The sequence below is a fragment of the Malurus melanocephalus genome, unplaced genomic scaffold, assembly GCF_030028575.1.
Source record: "Malurus melanocephalus ecotype Western Australia unplaced genomic scaffold, MMel_1.1 scaffold_132, whole genome shotgun sequence".
NCBI classification, from domain to species: domain Eukaryota; kingdom Metazoa; phylum Chordata; class Aves; order Passeriformes; family Maluridae; genus Malurus; species Malurus melanocephalus.
In genome coordinates, this window is record NW_026623364.1 from 165,317 (window position 1) to 190,752 (window position 25,436).

Genomic DNA, 25,436 nt, shown 5'->3' on the forward strand with positions numbered 1-25,436 from the left:
AGTCACAAAAAAATGCAGTTTTGTGGCTTTTGTGTTTGGGTTTTTTTTTGGGTTTTATCCACAAGAGTCTCTGGACAGTTACAAGTGTGCTCTGAGTTCAGATAGAACTTGTGATTGTTGTACAGTTCAGCTGAGGACATGACATGTTCAGACCTTTCTGTCATTGCACAGGRGTAATACATGCAGGTGAGGTCTTTAGGACTCTTATTTATTTACAAAATGCAAATAAATAAATAAAGCCTACAACTGTGATTGAATTCATTCCTCATTTTATCCTTTCAAGGATTGTGCTCTCCAAATTGGGTAATAAACTGTCAATGTTGACCCCTGAAAAATWCATATTTTTTGCTTCACCACTTACAATATGGTGTCACTTCTGCATTTAAATATCTGCAGGCAGTTTCTTCTGCCTCCTGGCTGATTTGTTCTGTAGAAATCTTGGCTTCTACAGGCAAACCTGAGTGGTGCCATGTGTACCCAGAGTTTTGGATTTACCTGTGCTGCACAAACGATGGTGAAGGTGCTCACCAGGCTGGGGAATGAGCAGATTGTCTTGTCTTGGTGTTATTTAGTGTTACCCAGTGTAAATGCTAATTATTGATGATGGTAAAGCTTCATTTTTTCCTCTGTTATATTCAGGTGTATCTGGTTTGGCCTGTGTGTGCTTGCTTTTCAGCTGTGCTCATCCCTTCCATATATTCTCTATTTAACATGCCCTATTTCTTATGTTATTGCTATTTTGAATGATTTTACCTGTGATATCTCAGCTTTTGTCCTATAACCTCCTATTTTGGAGCCACAATCTCATTTTGGGGATGATAAAAAGAAGAGCAGAACAATTTTCTATTAGCAACCCARATTTGGTGAGGGCAGTGTCCTTTGAATATACCATTGAACACGCAATCAATGGATGAAGAGATTATGATTATCAGCAATTATTTCTGATGAAAGGAGCCTCAAAAGGAGAGTATCCAGAGGGCTCTTATTTAAAATTGGTACACAGAAATTGGCTGGAGCAGCTGCTTTAGGAAGCACAGAAAAAAGTTCTCCTTTATGTTACACTCATTTTCAAGTAGTCATTGGCTATCAACAGAGTGACTTTTTGAAATACAAAAAAAAAAAAAAAAAAGATTTCTTTGTGAGATCTGAAATACTGGAAAATATTGAAGTCCAAGTTCATTTCTTGAAAATATGTCCAGGAGCTTTAACCTTTTCTTTAGCTTTCATAAGAATGATTTATACAGTTATATATTTTTTATACCCAAACCTATTTTTTTTTAACCAGGTTGTATAAAAAGAAAATATATATCAGAAATATGATTTTAGTTCAGCTGTTCCTTTGTCAGGAGCCCCTAAAGTTAACGTAACAAGAGAAGCTGGCAGAGCTTTTCTGAATTTTGGTGTTGGGTTCTTTTTTTAAGGAAATGTGGTTGCAAACTCCTTTCAAAATTCTGTTGCKTGCTCAAATGCAGATATTKTGTGCATAATGAGGGGTAAAACTGACAGGACATGTCTGTCACTGGAGTAATGAATATGAAATGATCAGTTTGAAATGAATGAACTGTAAAATATATAATTATCGTTCAGTGTTCCATACCTTTCACAATAAAAAGCATGAAATGAAATTTGCAATAAAATGTGTCCCATCTGCAATACTGTAGGACAAAAGCTGAGATGTCACGGGTCAAAATCGTTCATATTAGCAATTCATGAAGGTGGTTGATAATTAGGGGCCAAGTGATGAAGCTGGTGAAAATAATGTTTGATGTTTAGTCATGAGACTTAACCAATTAACTAAAAAAAACCCAAATGTGTAGAAGATGCGATTTCATTTTTCCTCCATCAGTCTGTCTTTTGTTTGACAAACAGGTTTTTCTGTACTGGCCAAAGCCCTGGGAACTTTTTACAGCAGACAGCAGTAATTAGGAAATGATCTGTGTATTTTCAGGGAACACTAATAAGTAAAGAATGGAAACTTAGCTGATTTTAGGATTAGACAGACAGAAATGGGTGAATTTACAGACATAAAGATTGTATCCTATACAAGTACTCGTATCAAGCTCTTGTAAGCACTATTTATTCTGGAGAAACAAAGTACTGATTGCATCGAGTGTTTCAGAGTTTCTCCTGATCAGACTCTTCTCCAAATGTGTRTTTTCATTTTTGGAGAAGGAATGCAGCTAAGTTGTCCCCAGAGTAATCCCCCAGAGCATTCCTTGGGATGGTGGTGCCCGAGGGAGGAGCTCCTGTCTGGCTGACCAGTGATTATTTCTCTCCTGTTTGTCTGCATGCCAGCCTGTAACACCCCGTGATGTTTCACATCCACATCCAAACCAGCAGTTCCCCATCATCATTTGATTTTCTCTGTTGCCCCAGTGGCACATGAGGCCCATGTGATTTTCTGGGGCTCACAGACCCCTCTCCCAGGCTGTGAGTGTCTCCTGCCAGGCAGCAGGGCTGTGCTGCAGGGGAGGAGGTGCTGGAGCTCCAAGAGCTGCCAAGGAGGAATCACTGCAGCAGATGACACTGGGCTGTCATGCAAGTGAGTGAAATGTTCCATCCCACAGCGGAGAGAGGAACCTACTGTGTTGTCAGCTCCCACGTGTGACCCAGTTGTGGGCTTGATGTGGTTTTTAATGAGGAGGAGGAGGTTTCACCATGTGGTTTTATATGGTCAGAAGATTGGTCAGCCTTGCCACAGGTTTTTGTTTCCTATGGGGCCCTCTGTACATTGTGCCTTAAATCTCAAAGCATTTTGGCATTGCCTGRGTTGGGCAGAAATACAGACAGGARCTAAAYATTTTTGAAGAAGRAAAAAACCCCAAAGAAACCTTGGATTAATATTGGATGTTGGTGTCTGATGAAAGGCTCTTCAGAGTCCAGAACRCTGGCTTCAGTTATGTTTAATAGCAGAGGGAGGGAAAAGGTAAACCCCAYATCCAGATGGTCTCTAGGTTTACTTTCCGTACTTGGATATCTCCTCCCTCCCCTGTTTGTATGATCAGGCTACAAGGAGAGGGAGAGKTGTGCAGGGGGAGTTCTTCGAGATTGAGAGTCAAGGTTTAAGAGAGCTTCAAAGCTGTCTTCAGTTGTTGTGGAATTTGAAAGTTTGTTCTCATTCTTGAAGAGATTGAAATACAAAAAGCATCTTGGAGCTGTCATTGGAGCCATTTGGGGACAAGAATGTGTTATTGGTTGGTGCAGTGTCATGGTCCAGCTCTGGCTGGAGCTCTGACTCCTGATGCAGGTAAATTCCACCACGCTTTCACTCTGAGCACCCCCTGTTCTCAACATTTGTCATTGAAATGCGTAAATGGGCATAGAAGGAAGGAGTACTTGCTAATGTAAGAGCTGCATTTTAAAACTTGGCTGTTGGCAGTATAATTTCTACGTAAATAGAYTGATATGTTTCAAAACACTCAGCAATTAGGAGACACTTGAGGATGTTGAGGGAAGAAAGGAAAATAAGAGCCTGTTTCCAGGTTGAAATGCAAAAAAGAGGTGAGGGAGTTTTGAGGGAAGAATAAACCATTCAAAGAGGATCAGTGATAATTTTAGGTTTAAATCTGTAGAAAATGTACTGAGAGAAAAGATTGCCTTGGAAAACACAAAGACTGCATTGATAATGAGGAGGTGCATAAAAGACAATTAAATTAAACACTGTGTTATAAAGTCGGAGCTGCTTATAATCAGAAACAGCATCAAAGCTTAAAAACATATTTATTTCAGGCTGTTCCTAGGTCTAGACTAAGCTATTAAAGGAAAACAAATGAAGTAGAAAAAATTAAAGTGCAGCTAGAATATGTCTGCAGAATGCAGTGTAGTTATGAGAAGCAGGATGTCAGTGTGTTCACCATATGGATTATATGATGGAATGAAATGTGCTCTCTGTCCTGGAGAGCTGAAACACAGAGCTCTTGACGCCTAGAATTTCTGGAACACCTGCATTCCTATTGATTTTTTGGGGATAGACAGATCATTATTTGTTTTGGAGTGTGTAGAAACTTCAGTCAGGACCACAAACTGGTAAGAGGCATTGTGTGAAAGTGAAAAGAAGTTGGACTCTGTCCCAAAAAACTGTTGTTCTTCAGGAGGCAATAGAGAGTGTGTAAGAAATGACCAACACGGATAGAACTCCCCTGAATTGTAGCAGAAGAGCTCCAATTTTATCTTTATCCTGTCTGGGTGTTATTTACTGCATTCCTGCTTTCTGCTGTGACTGAGAAGGGCAGCACCATCAACTGGCCTCTGCCTTGTGCATGGATTGGAGTAGAACTCATGAAATCGTTATTTGATTGATGTATGGGACCATATAATAAATGCCAATATTTAAAGGCCTTTTCTCAGAGGTTTGGGATGAAGATGGARAGCCGGTTMATATATTTATTTTGAGGTACATTTSRATTTAAGAGACATCTGAACGCAAAATAGGTGAATACTTGCAAGTGGGCTTTATTTGGTGGTTGTCTGTAGTGCCCTTCTGCCTGCACTGGTGGTTATTTTCACACTGCATGGTTTAATCTGTGGATTTAGCCCATGGCATTGACCAGGCTGGGATGAGCTGTGACCTGTCTGGAGCAGAGGTGTCCCCCTACCTGTGTGCACGTGCAGTGTGCCTGTGCATTGCCCATTGTCCTCAAATGGTGCAAAACAACCCCTAGAGAAGGTTCTTGTGCTCCCAGCTTGGTATTTCTGTGCCTTTTCACATCCCTGCCTTTAACCTTTCAGCTTCATGAGCCTTTGCMCACATAAACKTGCCTAGAATGTACYACTCTCTCAGTTTCTTGTGCTCTTYYTATTATTCCCTCTATGAATTTGAGTTKCTTGGTTTTTATCTGGGAATCTCTTCAATAATGCAGTCACTATTTCAAAACCAACAGGGTTAATTTGGAAAGCGGRGTGGCCATTAAAAAGGAAAAGATCACTACAATCTTTCAGGATATCCTGGCTCCCAACTCTCTGGATGAAGTAAAGGACAGGTACTTTGGAGCAGTAGCTGTCCTTTACATGAGCAGCTTCTCTCTGCTGGAGTATCCTTCTGCCCTATCCTTCAAAAATAATAAAAAGATGAACATCAATACTTTCTTTTATTTTTTTTTTWWWRAAAMKACTTACTCGTTKAAAATCCATGGCATTAGGATTTATCTCATTTCCCAAGATTTCCAAATGCGTAGGCTTATATATAGGAGCATAGGATTTCAGTGAGATTAAATTGGTGATAGCACTTAGTCTGTGCTATCAAAATAGTGTGGCATGAAATTTTGTAAATGCTACCATTTTAAAAGGTTTTTTTTTCATTTATCATAGCCTCATAATCTAATAGGGGTTTTAACTTAGATATTTTCAAAATAGTGTTCTCAGCTACAGAGTACTGCTGCAACTCTTGAGACATAATTACATAAAACCTAAGTTCCTATAATATCCTTTTTTAAATCATCAACTCAAGGTACTATTTACAAAGAAAAACCTGCTAATCTGAATGATAAGGTGCTGAAAAATCTTTGAAAATCTGCTCAGCCTATGTTAAACTGTCTAGAGTTCTGTAGTAACTGCAATATTYGTGTTTGAGATGTCATAATTGAGACATTCCTGGGAAGAAATAGCAGCACTTGGAATCCCCTGATTTTGGTGTTTCAGGCAATAAGAGGGGTTTTAGAGACACAGATTTGTTCTTTGGTTAAACCGGGTGTCCTGCAGGGGTGTGGATCTCAGTGAGGTCTGTCTTTGTTGCTGTTGGGGGATTGCCTTTGCTTTTCTGCACAGCCATTGCATTTTATKCTTTTTGCTTCCTGTGAAAATGCACTTTCTTGATACAAATGTTTACTAGAAATCTGCSTGTTGCTCAGCATTACTTGAAATACCTGAATATTTGCAAGGCATTGGTATCCTCAGTGAACTAGCTGTGCTGGAAAATGTTCACATCTGCCAGAACCCTTCAGAGGACACTGCATTCTTGTTTATTTAAGGAATAAGRACTTGAGACAGGTTAATTTAAAATGCATGCTGTTAATGCTCCTAATGGAAAAATAAATCCATGTTCTGAACAACTTTCAGACCAAACAAAAAAGAGAAAGTGCGTAAGAGTGGGGCAGCTTCATAGAGTGAGCATGGAGATATTAAATATTGAAGTCAAATTAAATGAYAGAAGGGTTAAATACTGGGCATMTCARGCTTTTRTGTATTTTKAAATRAGAATGAAGCTGTTCATGAGAAATTGGGGTTGAACTAAAGATCAGCATTGGTAAGCAAGAGAAATGAAATACTTCTTGAGTACAACAAAATACACAGGAAAACACCGTGTTTGTGACATTTTTGTGCCCTTGTGACATGAATAAAAACATTTTTAAACCATTAGATAATTTCCCCAAGATTTTTAACTGTATAACTTCATATTTGATGATGTAATCAGTAATAAGTGCTGTCAAATTTCCCAATTTTTCCAATTTTATAATTGGAATATTATAATTCCAACTTTATTCCTTAGATATGGTGCACATGCAACTTCTTGGTCTTCATACTGAAGTGTGTGTGTAAACTGTGATAGCTCAGAATTCAGGTTTGCATTCTCTGTGACCACTGTCAATAGATAAATTTATAAGGACATCTTGATGAAGGAGTTGAAATGTCTTTTGTGTTAATAAAAATAACTTGTAAGATTAAAGCCACTGCAGGGCCCAGAGACCACAACCACGGGGTTCATTACCCAAAAGATGGCAGTGAGACATAAATTCACTGTAAAGGTGAATTCTTGARTGCATATGGAAATCCAAAATGTGCTTTTGAAATAAGGGTCACAAGTTAAAAATGTTGCTGAAATTTTTACGTATCAGTATTGTAAGCAGAGTTTTATGAAATTTGTTGCTAATTTTTCCTGAAAAGCGCAGATTTGGGTTGAGCAAAACGTTTAAGAAGTTCCTGTTACATGTTTAAGATTCATTTGGTCAGTGTTAAGAAGTATCCCTCCCCCACTCACAAAGGACCCCCAAACAAGCAAATAATGAAGCAAGATTTACAAGAGAATTAATTATATTTATAGCTGCATAAAYATCTCAAGATGTCAGAATAAGCACAGAGTATGTTATTTTACTTTAGGAATAGCCAGCWGGTGAGTAATTACTGATATTACCAAGTCTGTTAGACAAGTTACTTGATGCTTTTGGTCAAATTGACTTGTAATAAAAATTAGCTGCTAACAAAGGAGTGTTCCTTTTCAAATATTTCCCAATTTTTATTATAAGAACAAATTTTTTTGATGGGAACTCTCATTACTGAAACACCTTCTCTTGGGGGCCAGAAAATGCGTTTATGGCAGAAAACATTTTTGTGCAGTGTGTTTGGTGCAGAATGGGTTTTGTTGTGCAGCACAACAGCGATGCCAAGCTATCCACAGGAGCTTCAGTGACTCACTGAATGTTGCTGAGATGCTCTGCCCATAATGTATTGCTCAGTTAAAGTGTTCTCCAAAGGGTTCACAGCTCATAATCACACCCCATAAATCAGATCAATTCTGCTTTAGCTCCACTTAATGTCAAAACTCACGTTGCCTTAATTGGGGCGGGAGTTCTACATTATTATTTTATGTAAAAGATCATAAAGCATTATGGTTTAAAGTTGTCTATCTGAAAATAAAGGCAGAATGTAACTACTGGTATTTCAGTGATTCAGGCAATGGCATCACTGGGAGAACGAAGTGTGTGGGACAGAATAAATTCCTTTTTTACAATTTTTCTTTGACAAAGCATGTAAAATTTGTTTTCTATGTGAAAGTTTCTAGAAAGTTTTCAGGGTTTTTTGTAGGTAGGGAAATACAGTTTCTGCTGATAGAGCTACTCAATGGGAGTTTTTTGTGAAAACACATTCTTGGAAATATTTCAATTCTCAGAAATTTGAGTTACTGGAGGTCCAGCAGATTTCTGTTACAAATATGCATTTYCAAAACTTCTTGCTTGGTCATCAAAGAATGACCATGGCACAAGCCAGGCTCGTGAGTCAAAATCTTTCAAGTTCCTCCTTCTTGGTACACAGCAAGCCCAGAGCTGTTTAAATTCTCCAGAGAACAGGTCTCAGGTGTTCAACAATGGACAAATTGTATTTTTAGTAGCCATTCCCTTTGAAATACCCCAAAAATGCGTCAGGGCTGTGGGCCCTGCTGATCCCACAGGTTTCACTGTGTCATTTTCCCAGGGAAGTGTCTCCCCCAGGGCAGAGTGACTGTGGGATCAGTGGTGTTGGGGTCTGCAGGCTGTTCCAGTGCAGGGATGTCCCTGTGGCAGTGCATCCTTTGGGTGTTTGCTGTGCAGCATCCCCCTAACAGGGCTCTCTTTGCTGTGCAGGGTCAGGGCTTGGAGTGCWCAAGGCAGGAATTCAGCCTCTTGTGTCCTACAGAAGTTAATGGGATTTCCTGTGTGTCTAAAAGGCTTCCTGAGCATCCTCAGTTTGGCTGCTTCTGAGGGCAAGGCCTTTGGCACTTACACAGGATTCCAGCAGGCTGAGCTCRAGAGCATTGAAGTTAGCAGATGAAAAGACTCAGAGCTGAAATAAGCAGTAAGAAGGCCTCAATTTTCTGCCAATTTTACTGGAATCAACAATCTCTTTAAACTAGAGATGAGGGAACATGTTATCAGCACAATTAAATGGAAAACAAATCCATTGTGCTATTTTGGGGAAAAAAAGAAAGAAAACATTTGCATTCATAAAGCAATTCTTCACCATTATAATTTGCTGCCTCAGGTTTTAGGTGGCTGAAGTTCAAAAATCAGTTAAATCAACTGACAACATTGAATCTGCCCTAGTGTCGGCAGTTAAACCTTCTAATAGTCACTTTTTTCCCTTTCATAATTCTTTTATAATGTGTTATTTTTGGATCAGTGACATTTTCTAAATGATTTGAGTCAGAAACCATCTGATTTTCGCAAATACCATTGTRCTGTGTCCCCTGCTTGCCACCCACTCCCCGTCTCCCCCCGCCCAAACAAGAGTCTGTCTTGGCGCAGAGCAGAGATGTTGTCTTTCCCCGTCAGATGATGTCCTCATTCATTTTGTCCTTATTGTAGTCCTGTTCCAATAACRCTCCTGCACTGACAAACTGCAGCTTTGTAGCTCCCAGGCTATCTGAGAAATGAATCCCAGGCACTGAGAAATGAAAAATTTAATGGACAGAGCACCAAGTGCCGTGCATGCCTTGCAGTCTTAAATACAGCGCAAGAGCTCAGCGTATTTTTGGGAGTTCCAAACATCACCTGGGCCTTTCTCTGTTTGGTTTCATTTTGGGGTCTGTCCTTAAAATGACTTTCAAGGCAGCACTCCCAGGGTGTGAGGTTCCCTGCAGACTCTACAGGACGGGGTTGGTTTTGTTTCAGGTTTTCTGCTCGGGTGCTTTGCGTGCCTGCAGAGGGAACACGGGGTAGCCGTTTTCTATCACAGTGATTTTATGCCATCACAGCCTTGGAATCACAACCTTTGGTGGGACAGGCCAGGAAAATGCAGTGTCAATGGTGCAGACAGATTTTAATGGATTGACCTCCAACTGCAATAAAGGAAGATTAATTGCCTTAGCCTAGATGTTYTAAATTATCTATATTATGGGTTTATATGAACGACTAATAAATTACAGGAAGGGAGGCAAGTTTAAAAAGGACAAACAACTCACAGCATGGGTATATTTCATCTTTATGGCCTAACTAAATATGTTTGAATTCATGAATGCCTTGTACTGATTTCAGCTCCCACCCAGCTAGACAAATGCAAGCAAAAGGGAKACAATAAATGCTTCCAGAGAAGCTCTTTTGTAAAAGAGACAAAAACTTTTTTCTTCTTAGTTTTAGTTATATAAGTRTTCTACAACTTAATATACCTTAAATGGGAAAAGATTTTTTTTATTCCTGTAGCTCGTATCTGCTGATTATCCAGCTGGTTTGCTCTTTTGAGCTCAACTTGCTGTGTAGTGCTCTGCTTTTTGAGTTCCTGAGACTTCCCATACAAATCTGTGTATGGATTTCCTCTATCATCTTTAGCAAATGCAAACCAAAGTAGTTTCCTTGTCACTTTATTTTGCAGAATATTGTTAATTTGTAAGCATTCTTGAGAAATATTGAAATATTTTTTAACAATTCCTGCCATTACCATTTTAAAATCAAAATGAAAATTTCCCACCTTATTTAAAACTTTATAAGAATTCCAAAAAGCTACACGTTAATCTTTAAAATATTCTAATGAGCACTATATATAAAATCAGAATTATGGAACTTTTTAAATAACATGAATTTTGTGTTTCTTTTCTATTTAAATCTGCAGTTTCATATAGCCTGAAATAGCATGGTAAAACTTTTTTTTCTGGTGTTTAGATAAATGCAGTGTGGCATTACTGTGTTTCTGGAAACCTAAAATCCCACTCCAGCATCTTGAAGTAGAACCAGTAGCTGAAATGACACAAGAAAAACACTTGAATTAATATTTAAAAATCTATTCCTTTTGGAGACTCTACATAGGCATAGGAAAATATCAGAGATTTGAGAGGTGTGTTAACCTGTGAATAAATATCCTGTTAGGGATTTGAACCAACATTTTGTAATTGTCCCTTTGTCTAGGGGTAAGAAATATGGAGTGTTCATTGATTCTGATATTTGAAGGTTTTTCTTTTAGGATCAAGTACCTCTGAAAGCCTATAGAGGGGTTTCTGCAGTTAATTCTATGGAACATTTTACCAGCCTTTAGCAGAGAGAATATAAACAACCCCCACAACCACACCAGCTACTCATCTCAGTATTGGAGATTTCTTATTTTAAAGCAAGTATCCAAACGSTGTAAAAGGATCAATAATTTCAATGATGTGAAAAGATTTCAAAGTGAGAGGTCATCTGATGTAAAAGAATTGTAAAAGTATGGATGTTTCCCTTTATTGGTAAAATTTCCACACCATGGGTTACATGAAGCTTATATACATATTTTTTTACATTTGGGGATGTATCTTCAAGATACACCCCCTGGATAAGAGCTTGAAATTAATTTTCACTATTTTTTTCCTTTTTTTCTTTTTTTTTTTTTTTTTTTTTTTTTTTTTTTTTTGCTATATTGTTCTTTTCTTAATACCAGTTTCTAAGGTCTAGGTCTAAACTGTAGCATTTGTTCATAATGTACTTTTTTCTTCCCCCTCCCCAATATAACTTAAGGAATTACGTTGCTGTCACTCATTGGGCTGCTCATTGGACACCAACTGAAGGAAGCTAAGGCTGGTAGAATTRCAGTTACTSTATCTGAGRCTGTTTCCAAAGTAAAAGTGCMATCAAAATGATTCTGTAGAAATYTGTAGGAGGAAAGTTTWGRGTTTTTTTTMWTTKKTTKSYTTKTTAGGGTTTGTTGGGTTGGTTGATTTTCAAGAGCCCAGACAACAGAATCAGGAGGAATGAAGGGATTACTTTAAAATTAAAATKACAATTAAATTTAGGTTGCATGCCGATTTCCCTTTTCATGTGAACTCCTGTTTACTGTTCCATTATTGTTCAATTCTATCAGCCTTCCATCAAGGGATCACCTTTGGCTCGGTGCAGCCTGTGTCACTCAGGTCCAGTGGAGCATGTTTGTGTGTCTGGATGTTCACATATTCGAATAACAAATACAGAACACTTGGAGCACCCTGCAAACCAGAATCCCAAATGCCATAAAAAGCTCTGAAATTGCATCCATCACTTCTCATTTTTCAACATCGACAAGACTTTTGGCCTTCATCTATTACATAAACTCACCAATCTCTTCTCTGGCTGTACAGTCATTACAAGATAAAGAGATTTGAGATCCCTATTTTCCATTTCACCTTTCCCTGACACATCCCCAGTTTAATCTTCCTGTTGCTTAGTTATTGCAAAAATGGGCAAAACCAACTACTGTGAAGATAAGTATGCTTTCTTCTGAAAGAAGATATATTACAACATAGAAATGAACTCAAAGCTCCCAGATTACTGCTAGAATATGAAATAATTCAGCTTTAAAAGGATGAGTCTTCCCGAGTCCACAATTTCCTAATGGATAAACAAAGAAAAAAAAAAGGGAAAAGACTGAAAAAATCAGTTGGCCATAAATATATTTGTTTGCTTTTTCYAAATAGCCAGTGAAAAAGCTAATTTGTTAATTGCCCAACTCAACCCATGGCCAGAGCCCTCTCCATTGTCTTGGTGGTTTTTGCTGCTTTTGCAAAGAGAGAAACTTGAATTTCCTTGATGTCTAGGGGTTTTAAAAAAGAGAAAGCAGGAAAGAGTTTAGGGTTATATCTGTGTGTTTTGGCTTTGCTTTTAAGTGTCAGTTCTCCATCTTGGAGGTGATTTCTGTTAACTCACCAGGTATTTTCCTCAKCATCTGGTGCATATAGCTAAATAATAGTTACAGAAATTACCTTGCATCTGAGTTTGCTGTAAATGTGAATATTCCTTGGTGCAGTGCTCCCTCCTGCCTGGGGGAGTACATTCCTTAAATTGAAATTCATTTAGCCATCACCATGGCATTACTGATGTAGGAGTTCCAGTGACAAAACATTCAGATTGTGCCTGCAGGAAGAAAGCACAATTCACAGGCATAGCAAGGCTAAGCCTCTTACATTTCCACTTCCTTTTTATTTTGGGTCTTTGTGCTTTCCAATCAGTAGGGGATGGATGGTGAGAGGGATGTAAATGGAAAGGGTTCAGAGTTAGACAATCTGGTGATGAGTGGTGTGTCCTCTCCTTAAAGTGCCTTTTTGTGTGATCTTCTCYTCAAGACCAGATATCCAAATGTGCAACAGCTGCATTCAAAAGACAGATTTTTTTCAGAAAAAACTTCAGATCCCATTTAAGCATAGCTAAAGCTGGTTAAATTGAAAAGAGGTAGAGACTTTTATCAGTGATTAAAATGTAGAAGTTGATGTTTTGTCTACAATGTACAGAACACAGAAGTAGTTTTTGGTATTGTTCTGAAAACATGAAGTGAGAAGTTGACCAGGAATCAAATGTTCTCACCCACCCTTCTGCTTCCCTTTGTGTCTTGTCAAGTTGGGTTTCTCTCAATGTCCTTTCTCTTGCACTGGAGCTTTGCAACTGAAAGCAATCCCTTCAAAAGTGTCTGAAACTAATTATGCTGACAGTTGAATTAATCAACACATCAAAAATATTTTGYAAATTGCCTTTTTATTTTGGTGTGTTAATTGGAGGCATGTCTGTAAGYGTTGGCTCTCTCCTCAGCGCACGTCACTTTTCTGTGATATTCAAATGCTGATTATTGGGATTTTGTTAGTGGCTTTTGACTAATACCATTCATAYTGGAAGTGTGTTAAATAATTTCTTTTTATAGATAAAAGGAGCTGAATGGATGTGAGAGACAAACCAAATTAATTAGGCGTGCTTTTTTTCTGTTCYAGTGAACAAACACAAACCCTGGATTGAGACGTCGTACCATGGAATCATAACGGAAAACAACGACACTGTSATTTTGGATCCTCCCCTGGTGGCTTTGGATAAAGATGCCCCTGTTCCCTTTGCAGGTAGGAATGGACATTTGCAGCAGCATTTSAGCCTGTGGAGTGCATTTTGAATTTGTGAGCATTTGGAAGGAAGGAATTTGCAGCGGGATTTGAGGGACACGTGTAAAGGCTGTGTCTGAGTGCTCAGGACTCGGCTGTTGGCCCACAGGTGTTGGAATGAGGCATCTCCTACACTGAATTTGTTGAGAAGCAGAACAGAATAAACAGAATAATRCACCAGGCACCCACTATCAACATATTTTTAATGAAAACACAATAATTATACAATTAAATTTGAATTTGCTTTTCCAGAAATGAATCATTACCATTGCCTAAGGTAACAATACATAGTTAATTTTGTTCAGCACCAACAGCCCTTGCTTTCKCTCTTCCTATTCTGCTCCCTGGCTATGGACAAACCTTGTGACAAATACTTAAAATTGCTCAAATCATATGTTACTGTGTGAGTATTTTATAACTGTCAAGACKTGGACAGAAAATTTAATGGAGGTTYTGAAAATTTTTGCTCAGGTTGCTCTGTGATAGATGTGTGTCATATAGAAGTTCTCATTTGTCTATTTTTTCTGACACTTTTTCTGTCCTGAGTCCCTTAAGCCTAATTTGGGACTGCTGCTTGTCAAGGAAGTTTTCTCTTCAATTCCCTGTTTCATTAAAAATACTTCCTRAAGAAAAGGAGAATAGTAAAGCTTTATAGCTGTTCTGAAGATCCTAAAATGATGCAGTTGTTAAACAGATGGTATTGCCTAGGGATCTTCACCTCTTATAAGGAAAGGAACTGGTAAAGGTGAGTGTCCTTGTTCTCGTGGAGTAGTCATGTTCAGGAAGCAGAAGTCCAAATGCTTGTCCCAAAAAGTGTTTTACAGCATCCTGAAAGAATTAKGAGCCACCTTCCCCAAAAGTTTATTGTGACATCAACTCCTCCCCTGCCAAACAGGGGTTCACTGATGGTTTTTTGTATATTGAACCCCATTTTAATATCAAAACTTGTTCATTGCTCATCATGCCCAGTGATTCTTGGTGGCATGACAATCAATTCCTGTTGAAAAGATGCCCTTTTTATTCTTTTCTTTTTTAAATTTTTCTGTTGCTGTAGGTGTTCCATTTAGATTTGCTGGCATTCCCTTAGGATCCTTTCAGGGGTGTTGATCACGTGCTGTTGTCTCTGACACTTTGCAAACTCTGCTGACTGAGAATTTGTTAGCTCAATTATTTTATTCAGCTTTTACGTTGGGAGAATCAACATGTTTTTCATTAAATAGTAATTTACTTATTACATAGAAAATCATCCCTTGAAATACTGAACTTCCACAGACAGACTGGCTTTTCTGATAAAGGTTACATTAGACAGTAGTTTTAATTTAGCCTCTCTATTTATTGATTTGAATTATTTATATTGTAAGAAGTATCTACTTTTTACAAGGAAAATACTTTCTGTRTATTCTGTGATATTGGCAGTTCATTTCCTGATAATATTTGGCCTCATGATCTGCAGTCTAGACATAATATTATAATATGGGTTGAACTCCTCATTCCCTTGAAGGGCCTGGATTCTCTAGGCTTTTAGAAAAACCTCTATGCAGTTTAGAAAAAGAAAAAAAAAACTCTTGCCTTTTTAATTGTTGGAGGTACTTACTATTTCTGTTGTGGTTTTTGCTTTAATATCACATACTTTTATTTGGTTTCATAACATCTCTAATTTATTAAAGGYTTTTATGGAAAATTCCATTTGCATCATGTGTTTAGTAGGAGAAAACTGGAATAGATAAAACTACAACATTAACAATATTCACTAGCAGTACGTTTAATAGTGTGGCAATGTGGAATATCTTTCTTGCCCATATTTTGTTTTAAAGTGGAAAGGTTACTGTACAGTATAATATATCAGTCTTCAATTRTGACACAGAATCAGAGCTCCAACAGTTCCTTTATCATCACTTTGTTAATGTTTCCAGTATTTTGTGCAACTTTGTAGAAGAAAAAAATTACAGCATTTGGAAAGTTTTTTGTGTTTGGTTTGTTGTTTTTTTAATGACTTTTTTTTTAATTTCAAGAATATATCAGGGCAGTTTCTGACCTATGCTGAAATGTCTGCTTATATCTGCTTGAAAAAACTGTAGTAAGATTAAATTTATGGGATTTCTTCTTCTGGAACTACAACCACTGCAAAAGTTAATAGGCAGATTGTTGGCTCTTCCATCCAGAATTTGTGTTACCTTATAGAAGTAGACATTTTCTTAATTTTCAGTAGTACCAGTGTGAGAAAACCTATGGACAAGAGTCCCTCCAATAAACCAAAGAAATAAAAAGACAACAATCCAGCAGCCATATACATCCATAAGTTCTATAGGACCAGGATTTATCTAACAGAAGGYACTCTGTCAGGTTACCACAGGCTGATGTTCCCAGGGGATGCCTGGGCAGAGACAGGGCTGGATGTTTTGTGAACAGTGAAATATTTCTACTTTTCTTAATTTCTTCCCTTCAAAGTGCTCATCTTCYATCAGTGACAGGTTTAGGGAAATTTGCMGGATTTATCAYRRAAAKATGTRACAGGTCGTGGTAGGGGAAATRCATATTTATTTAATACATTTATCTRCTAATTTATACTTATTTATTCCATATTTGTATCTTGCTAGTGAGGGTGTAGTGCTTTTGGTCATATGCTTAACTTGTGCAAGGAAGGGGAGGTAGTCCTCTTAAAAATGCATTTCACATTTTTCACCAAATAACTGCTTTGTTGCCAAGCAGAACTAAGCTGATAAGAGGCATTTGCTGTTCAGTGATTCTGATCTGCCCCTAGTGTTTTGGGTTTTTTTCCTGTACCCATTCTCATGTTCCCATTATTTAGTTTAAATGTTGCTTGTGGCACAGGCCTACTCYGAACTGCAAATGGTATTTTTGTTTTCACTTAGGGAAACTTTAACATTTTCCCTAATACCTCTGCCTTTTTTCATCACCATGGCTACTAAAGTCTGCCAGCCTCTTCTAGGGGGTACAGCCATTATGGTGCATGTCAAACCTGAGTGGTCACAGGAGAAAATTACTGTAATCTGCAGGGTTTTTTCAGTTCTGTCTAATGTTTGACATCAAGGGTGATGACAGGAGAAAAAGGAATCTTATGTGCAGTTACCCTCCCAACAGGTCTGTGTTTCCAGGAAGGACTGAGGAGAGGCTWACAGGGCTAAATGTGMCTGTGAAAATGCTGACTGTCAAAYKGGATCAGCGTATTTCATAACTGGAGCATGAAGGCGTYCACAAAATTGCAATGAATTGCTTTTGCTGTCTCTTTATCTTATGAATTTATTGTGAATAATTGAAGTATAAGTCAAGTCCTGGTTCTTTAAATTATCGTGGTGTAAACATACCTCACTTTCTCTTTTTTATGCAATTATATTTTTTTGTCTCCTAGTTTTGAATGAAGGTTTGAAAATACCACTATAAGCTTGCGACTGTCAGTAGTAATATCAGCAGTTTTCTGTAGTTCAGTTTTTCAAGTCATGGCCTGAAAAGGWTTTTCACAGGCTGGTGTTGAGATACAACTGATCTTTAAAACAACTAAACTCACCGTGGCAGTCTGGAGCCTTTGGCAGGGTATCACAGACATTCCCTGACCCTCCTCCCCTCCCCTTGGCAAAAAATTACACCCAAATAAATAAACCTCTGGAAAAAACATGGAGAAACTGAGAGCATTGTGTAGGTGCCATGTAGACTTAACTCATTTAAGGGGATCCATGGGAGCAATGTCTCTTAAAAAAAGCAATAAAATGCACCCCAGAGAAGGAATGTAACCTGAATTCAGTTTCACTGGTCAGCCACACAGCAGTCAGCTCCTGTTTTGGTGGGCAGGCTGCGACACACTTCAAGGGTTTGACTTTCAGGGTCAGGGGTAGTTTGGCTGCAAACAAGGTGAGATCTGCTGAAGGGATTTGACAGGATTTTATCCCTCACCAAATGCTGTGAGACTGGGGAAGCTTTGGGAAAAGACATCTATCTGCATTGCGATAACATTGGATATTATATCACCAATGCTGTGCAAAAATAGATCTGAAAGGAACTTCAGGATGTCTCCAGCCCATCCTCCTGCCCAAGGCTGGTCCCTTGTCATTCCTGATAAATACTTTTCTGCCCTAATCTCATGGATCTGCAGTGACAGAGATGCACCAGCTTCCCTGGGCGGTCTATTGCACCCTTCACCATACTCCTGGTTTTTCCTGGTGCTTGGTCTGAACTTTCTGTGCAGTGATTTTAGCCCATTAGTTTTAGTCCTTTCCACACTGGCGAGGCAGAGAAGATTATTCCCACTCTTTGCAGAATCCTTTTATGTTACTCCTTATGAGCACTGTGAGCACCTTAAACAGCCCGGGGTGCAGGGGGCTGCTGTTGTGGATGCTGTCCCCTGTGCAGAGAAGCAGGAGGTAGCTTTCAGGGCGATGAGATGATGGGTGCCCGTTCTCAGTGTGGAACAGAGAGCCAGGATTGTCACTGTGTCCCCATTATTGGGCTGACACACCTGCATGTGAGYGCCACTGTCACAGCCAGGCTGAGCAGGACAATTGTACCACAGTGACTTGGGCCCATTGCATCTCAAGCTGCTTTTATGCCCTTGATAAATGTACAGAGAGGCTCTTTTAGCAAGGTCAGAGGTCTGGCTTTCCCCAGACGARGGATCTGTCCCAGAAGCAGTTCCTAATCGCACTTCCTGGGCTGATGCTGTCCCAGTATCTGATTACACTTTGGCTGTGCTGAAAGCACTGGAAAGAATGAGGAGACACTAAAACCAGCCAAGAAGGATGTCAGAATATTCACTAAACTACAGGCTGCAGCCACAAACTCTCCCAAATCTCCTGTGTTATTTTAGCAGCTCAGAGGAGTGTATTCACAGAAATGCAGGAGCTGTCAGTCCACTGGCACGCAGGGGCTGAACAGCAAATCCCATTTCTCTGCTTCCAGCTGTGAAGCTGTCCAGCTCCTTGTTTGTTGGCTTGTATTGATAAGCAGTGGCATTAATAACAGCAACTATCCTTTCGGTGCAACATTAAAAGTACTGAAGTTATTTGAAAATTGTCATTCTGAATATTATCGTTCCTACTCACTGTCAGCCACACTTAGAACACGAGTCAGTTTATGATGCCCAGAATTCATTGGTGTTAAATATTTCTTCTGGAAATGATGCATGATCAAAAAATAGGAACTGCAGGCGAAGCCCTGGAGTGTTGCAATTGTTTATAACAATTTTTTAATGATTTTTAGTTTCTATATTTGGAGCTTGCATTTATTGCTGTAGCTTAATTATTTAAGACTTTGGCCTTCAAAGACAAAAAACCAATCTCTTCATGGTGATCCTAATCTAAGGTAAAATAAAAGCTTGGTAATAGCACAATTAATTCTTGGAGATGCTGTTTCTGACTTAAGGAGTGCTGCTCATCATCCAGTAAAATTAAGAGTGATAAACATGCTCAGGTTTCAGATTCAGAAGGCACCAAAAAACCAATCACTCTGACAGTGACCTCTGTCATTCCCTGAAGCTCAGAGATGTGGGGGCTGAGGGCTTTGGGGTTTGGTTGTTTTTTGTTCTGGAAGTTTTTTTCAGTTGAGTTTGAGTGCCTTTCTCAGTCATTTTTACAGCCATGAAATAGTGGTGGGTGGCATCAATGTGTCCAAGGGACWCTAAAGGTTCAAGGATTCAGATTGTTCTGATGGAGCTTTCAGTGGCTGCTGCCATTGCAGGAGGAAGAAAATGAGACTTAAATGCAGAAGGGTGAATGTGAGTTCCTTCTGACAGATAAAACCAATAATTAATGGGAACATTGAGATAAACTTTATTATACCTAAATATGCTAAAATATTTGAAGCTAGAAAAAAAGCAAGAATAAATACGCAACTAGTTCCAGTCTGATGACATCCACGTGGACTTTCAAGGCTACCTATAGGAAATACTGATTTGAAATCAGTTGAAGCTGTTCTTGAGTTGTTTTCTTTACATGTGACTTGATCTTCAGAAAAATAGGGCAGGATATTTCTGTGGATGTACAAAACTACACAATAGGACAGGGACAGAATGTGACATTTTCTAATCCTGAAGTGTGCTAAATAACCATTTAAGTAACAAATTGTTTAGTTAAACCAGGTTAAAACTGAAGCTGCCAGGGAAATAGGCAGAGTTGTTAAACTTTTGGGCAGTTCAGAGCACAGGAGTTAAACCTGAGTGGAGAGCACTGGAATTGATCAGCCTGTAGGTCCAAAAATTGGCCACTGCTRTAATGCTCTGAGTATGGAGGCAGATTTTGTGTCACACTCCTTTGAAACTAATGAAGCCTTGCTGTAGGAGAGCCATTACTTTTAATTAAAAAATATACTGGGAACAATGGGCTTGAATCTGCAGCTGAAATATGAAGTCATTTATTTCAATGAACTATATCCATTACCTTTTTACTTTCAACAAAATATTTTAAAAGCTGCAGAAAGTAATTGATTTTGTTGAGGTACTATTTTATCTTTTTTTTTTTTTTTTTTTTTTTTTCTGCAATGGAACATTTTGGTGTGAATTAAGACTGTAACTTGATTTTGAGATGTAATTTTTGCTACATTAAGCATGGTTGCTACACTTTTTAATCGTTCTCTAAAATAAGAGATTTGAAGTTCCTCAAGGACTTCAAATTCTGAAAGTTTCAGGAAGGACAGCACAGGAGCCAGAAAAATTTGGGGATAAAAAGGAGGGGGAATAGTTCTCTTATTGTGGTTTGAGTGATGCATGGAGTTTTGAAYAGGTTCATACATTAAAATAGGTGTGATCAGGTGAGAATTGTAAACCTGCTGTAATTAGCCCTCATCATTAAGATTGCAGGGGATATCATAACTACTTATGTTTTTTACAATTTCGGGTAGAAATAAGCATTTTCTAACATGTGTTGATATAAATTAAATTATTTTAAAAATTATGCTATCAAGTATAACTCCAAGGTGTGGAGTTTTACCCTGAGCCAGTTGAAGCAAATGAAAATGATAGCCCTGGGGCATTTTCTCTTGTTGTGGAGTTTGATTTTCTTTCTTATTTGATATTCAACAAGTAGTAAACTGACTTGCTCATTTTTGCTCTCCAGTGTGTGTCAACCTGAGAATCCAAAATCTTCTCCCATCTTTACTTCCAGTGCTACAAGAACATGAGGGACTCTCAAAGGGAGGGATGAAGGAGTAGTGTGAGGATTCAAAGGAAGGAATAARCAGAGTCAAATAATGCAAATTCCACTCCAATATCCCTCTTCACATTTTCATTCCATCTGTGGTTCACCCATTAATTCAATTACATCCTTTCCTTTACATTARTATTTCTTTCTAGGTCTGTTCCTTTGTTATCTTCCTAGGTGAAAGATGATGAAAATCAGAAAGGATTGCCTGTAAAAGCATAAAGCATTATTTATCCAGACTTAGGAAAATAATTTATAATACCAGGGTGTGTCAGTAATGTAACAAATGGACTCAGAGTATTCACCATTTAAAATTTTACTGCAACAAAATTGGCACTGCAGGATTCCAGCTTGCTTTAAATATGAAATCAAAAGTCTTTAAAATGTGTTCCTCGGATTGGGACTACTTGAGATAGTGTAAAGCAGCAGGGACATGTCACTTGCTTGTCATGGTTTCTAAATGTTAAAAACATTGTAAAAGAACAGTCTAAACAGGAAATAATTTATTCTTTAGAATTCCTTATGTTTATTGGTCAACAATTTGCTTGTGGAAAGACAGAGAAGAATCTCCACATTTTTTAAAACCTGCTTCTTTCACAGCTGAAAAGGTTTTATTTTTCTGTWCTAGAACAAACACTTCCAATAGCCACAAAGTGCTGTTGATCCCTTTGCTTGCTAGGSCCACCTAAAAAATGCATGTGATGTTACTTTGATGAAGCAAAAAGGGGAAGGAGAATATAAAGAATTCACACTCTGGACAGGTGGTTTGGATCATCGATTTTCTGCTCAATTCCCCTGTTTCTGGCTGTGTGAAAAGGATCAAACCAATTTGTTCTTCTGGCCTGTGGTTTCCCCCACTGTCCTTTTTTTTTTTTTTTTTTTTTTTTTTTTTTTTTTTTTTTTTTTTTTGGTGTGTGTGTTTAGATTGTAAAAAAAAAATCTCCCAAGTGCTTTTACCTCAATGACTGTGGAGCTCTGGTCCTGTGTGAGTGTGGCATAGAGGGTTTGCTGTGTTCAGCCGTGTTCTGGTCCGTACCCATTGGTGATGCAGGATTTGTTTATAGGGGATGTGCCTTTGGGTTGGGTGTTGGTCCTGAGTTAACGATGCTGCCAGAGAGACAGCAGTGAGTGTCACAGCTCTGTCCCTCACTGTCACCCAGCTCCACGCACATGCATGGCTAACACAAAGGAAAAGGAGAAGTATTGGCAAACAGCGGGGTGGAGAAATGAGAGGGGGAAGGGGTTTTGGCAAAAAGCTGTTGAGACATTGAATGCATTGTCTAGACATGATTASGGCTGTTAGTTCTCAAAATCAAAAAAATTATTTCTTGAGGGTTTAGTCTTGGAGCTGTGTTTTGTGAAGAAATATCACAGCCTGTCCTGTTTTTTTACCAAAAATGTGGAATATACCGGATGTGCTTATCGTTGAGTAGATCTGTGTTTGGTTTTGGCTGTTATAGTTTTAATATAAAAAAATAAAATAGCCAAATATTTAAGATGGAAACACAAGATATGATGTAAAGAACCAAGTATTTTAATCTCTTATGCGAAGGTTAGAAAATTGTAAGAGATTGAGAGAAAAAAAAACTAGTTCTTGAAAGTGATTGTTTTTTATTTCCTGTCTGTGGCTCCAGTTAGAAGGTGTGCAATTAGTATGGTGATATAAAGAGACTGCAAAACAGGTCTATATTACCTTTAAAAATATGAGTTGAGATTTTAAATATCTGATTTTTTCCTGATTTTTAAAAATCATAATGAGCTATAATTTACTTGCCCTTTATCTCAGTTTTAAAACAACAGAAAAATAGTTTTGATTACCAAAGGACAGCAATTGCCACCATATTATAGAAATGCATCTCCATAAAAAAAAAAAACAAAAACCTGTACCTAAATTAAGCTCATTTATTTTAAAATTATTTCATTAATTTAATTCAAACATTTTAAATTAGCTTCTTCCTGTCATATGGCAAAGCAATTTAAGTAAATGTGATTCTGCAGTGGATATGATAACTACAACATGTCAAGCTTAGTGTGTTTTGTTGCTGAAAAGTTTTCAAGTCAGGTGGGTCCTTTTATCCAGCAGCTCAAAAAATTTCTGAAAGGCTCATTGGTACTTGATTGATTTGTTAGTGCATGTGACAGATTTAATGGATATTTCTGACAAGACTGATGCCTGCCTTGGAGAGCTTCCAGGTGTGCTAATGAAAAAAGCCATGAATGAATGCAGGAACAGCGAGCATTGCATTTGATGTGGAATCCAGAGTGCAGAAATGAAATTCAATATAGCACTGTAATTAATAGGCCTGCTAGAATTGAAAGGATGACAGTCATTTAGCATCAGCTTTTAGGTGCTTTTGGACTGGAATATATCATTTAGGACAGCAAAGCTTCTGCATCCCAGCTGGCAACTTTCCTGCCGCTGAGAGCTGCGTTTGTGCCTGGCCTCTTCTCCCAGGGCTTCCCTTCTGTGGTGTTCCACTAAAACTGGGGACAGACCAAAGGGCATCAAATGGATATTTGCCCATTTCTGCCACCTCGGTGCTGTCCTTGTTTGTGGAAATGGGCTGCTTGAACAGCAGCATGAAAGGCGATGGAAATCATGTGCAATGAAAGAGAAATCATGTGCAAGGAACAGCACCATACGCTTTGTACAAAATTTTTGATTAAAAAGTCCTTCCTCGAATGGAATTTGCCCCAGCTGTTGCCATCTGTCAGCTTTTCAGTGCCCTTTACAGAAAACAACAGTGTTGATCTGGGTCCAGTCTCTCTGGAGGGGGCGATAGGATGTGCCACATATGGCAGATTATCGGTGTCACTGCAGGAGCCAAGGGCTGCGGGGTGTGGGGTTACAGCTGATGCACTGACAACAAAACAGTCCCGTGCTTTCATCTGCAGTGTTGGAGTAGCAGGCACTGCCTGCTCTTTCCTGAAAAGTGCTTTCATGTGCTGCMTGTGAAAGCACAGCAGAAAAATTACAGCTTTCTCCAGAGTCCCCTGTAGTTTGCTCTGTGTGGTTTTACATATAGGTGAAAGTTAATTGGGTGAGAGTTTTTCTTGCCGATGAATGTGGCTTTCTTGAGTAAAATTAGATATAGAAATAACCCCCTTTTTGCTGATCTACTTTTAAATTTTTATTTCAATATCATGTTATTTTCATTGAAGAGGGGGAATGGACTGCTCGGGGATGAACACTTCCATGTGTGTCTGTCCCAGTGCTGTAACTGTGCAGGGGTAAGAGGTGGTGGCCAAACTTCCTGAGAGATGAAAAATCTAAAAAAAGGACAGTTTCTCAGAACAGAAAGAKAATATTTAGTGTAAAAAACCTAAATAACTCTGAAAATATATTTGAAGGTTGTGAATAAAATCTTAGCAAATCAGAAAGCTGTAGACCATCCTAAAATATGCTGTTAATTCTTTTGGCATAGAGGACTCACTGCATAAAGGTTTGAGGTTACACTGAGTAAGGGGCATTAGATAAACAGGTGAAGGCTGTGTACGTTTGGGGTTTTCAGCAGTCACCTTCTGGAAGGACAACACCGCCACGATGCAGGTACTGGTTAAAATTGTGCTGTGATTTAAATTAATCTGAATTTGCAGTAATATTTTGCCCACAGTGCAATTTCTGTATGAATTGGTCTATGATCCAGAAGAAGAGACTGGAGTACAGCTATTTTGCTTAAATAAATATTCTGTTTAAAATAGCATACAATTTCCAAGGATTTTGTGAAATTGCTGTACTGAAGATGAAGTTAGTTCTTACACGCAGCCTTTATCTTAGAAGACACTGACTTATCTTTAGATTGCAAGCCTAAATCATACAGAAATAATATCAAATTTTTATTGATTCATTCCAGGATACTTCTGTTATGAAAATGTGACGTTTTGGACTCTGTTCCTGTAATAAAGATGTAAAAATCCAAACATCAGAAGAGAGGCGAACATAGATTTAATAAAATTTAAATTAGCTTTGAATAAAAAAAGAGAAAGCTGAGTCATTGTGTTTCCTAAAAGTAATGGGAAATAATTTAAGGTGCTGAAATAAACTGTACTGATGTTGGCTTATAATTAATTTTTGAGATTGATCGTCAGTAGATAAACTCTAGGAAACAGAAGCCTGAATACACAGAAGGAGAGACATGCTGAGCATTTCAGGTAGTTTGGTGAATGCTGCAGTCATAATATTTATTTMGAGTTTGTCTTCATCTTGTGAAATGTTCAGACTGAACATTTTGCATATAAAGAATGAACTGCTATCATTCACTWTGATTTATTGAAAACTCCATTTTGTTTGTGATACTGCACTGTGGTTTTCTGCTTTCTGAATGCTCCAAAGCTGCTCTGATTGTGCTGCCTCTTTACACTTGAGTAAGCTCAGGCTTTTTAGGAGGTTGAACTGGTCAGAATGRATCAATTTTTTATCAGGCAACCAAAATAAGTAACTTATCACACTTTGGGAGGGTGCACAGAGCACAAAACTAGGGCATAGGAATTAATATTTCAGTATTCTGCACTTAAGCCACTATGCGCTGTTTTGCTGATGACAATGGAAACAACTTAGAAAAGRAGTGAAAGGAGGAGTCTTCCTTTTYTTCCATCATCAACARATCCTTGAATTGACTGAGAAARGCTGTGATMTGATAGCTTKTTTTTCCACCTCMCCTGTCAGCCAGTTTTCTCATACACTCAKTTTATTTTGTTCTTATTTAYGAGTTATAAATWGTTATAATTTCTTCTTTGAGCCAGGGTAT

At 38.3% G+C, this 25,436-nt stretch overlaps 1 protein-coding gene across 1 annotated transcript in view; it reads left to right on the plus strand.

Moving 5' to 3' along the window:
• The first annotated feature begins 13,386 nt into the window (after positions 1-13,386).
• CLSTN2 (calsyntenin 2) overlaps positions 13,387-25,436 on the plus strand; it is a 163,286-nt gene continuing 151,236 nt past the window's right edge. Inside the window, exon 1 of the mRNA XM_057370763.1 lies at positions 13,387-13,504. The gene's annotated coding sequence lies outside the window, so the exon portion shown is untranslated. The remainder of the gene's footprint in view (positions 13,505-25,436) is intronic.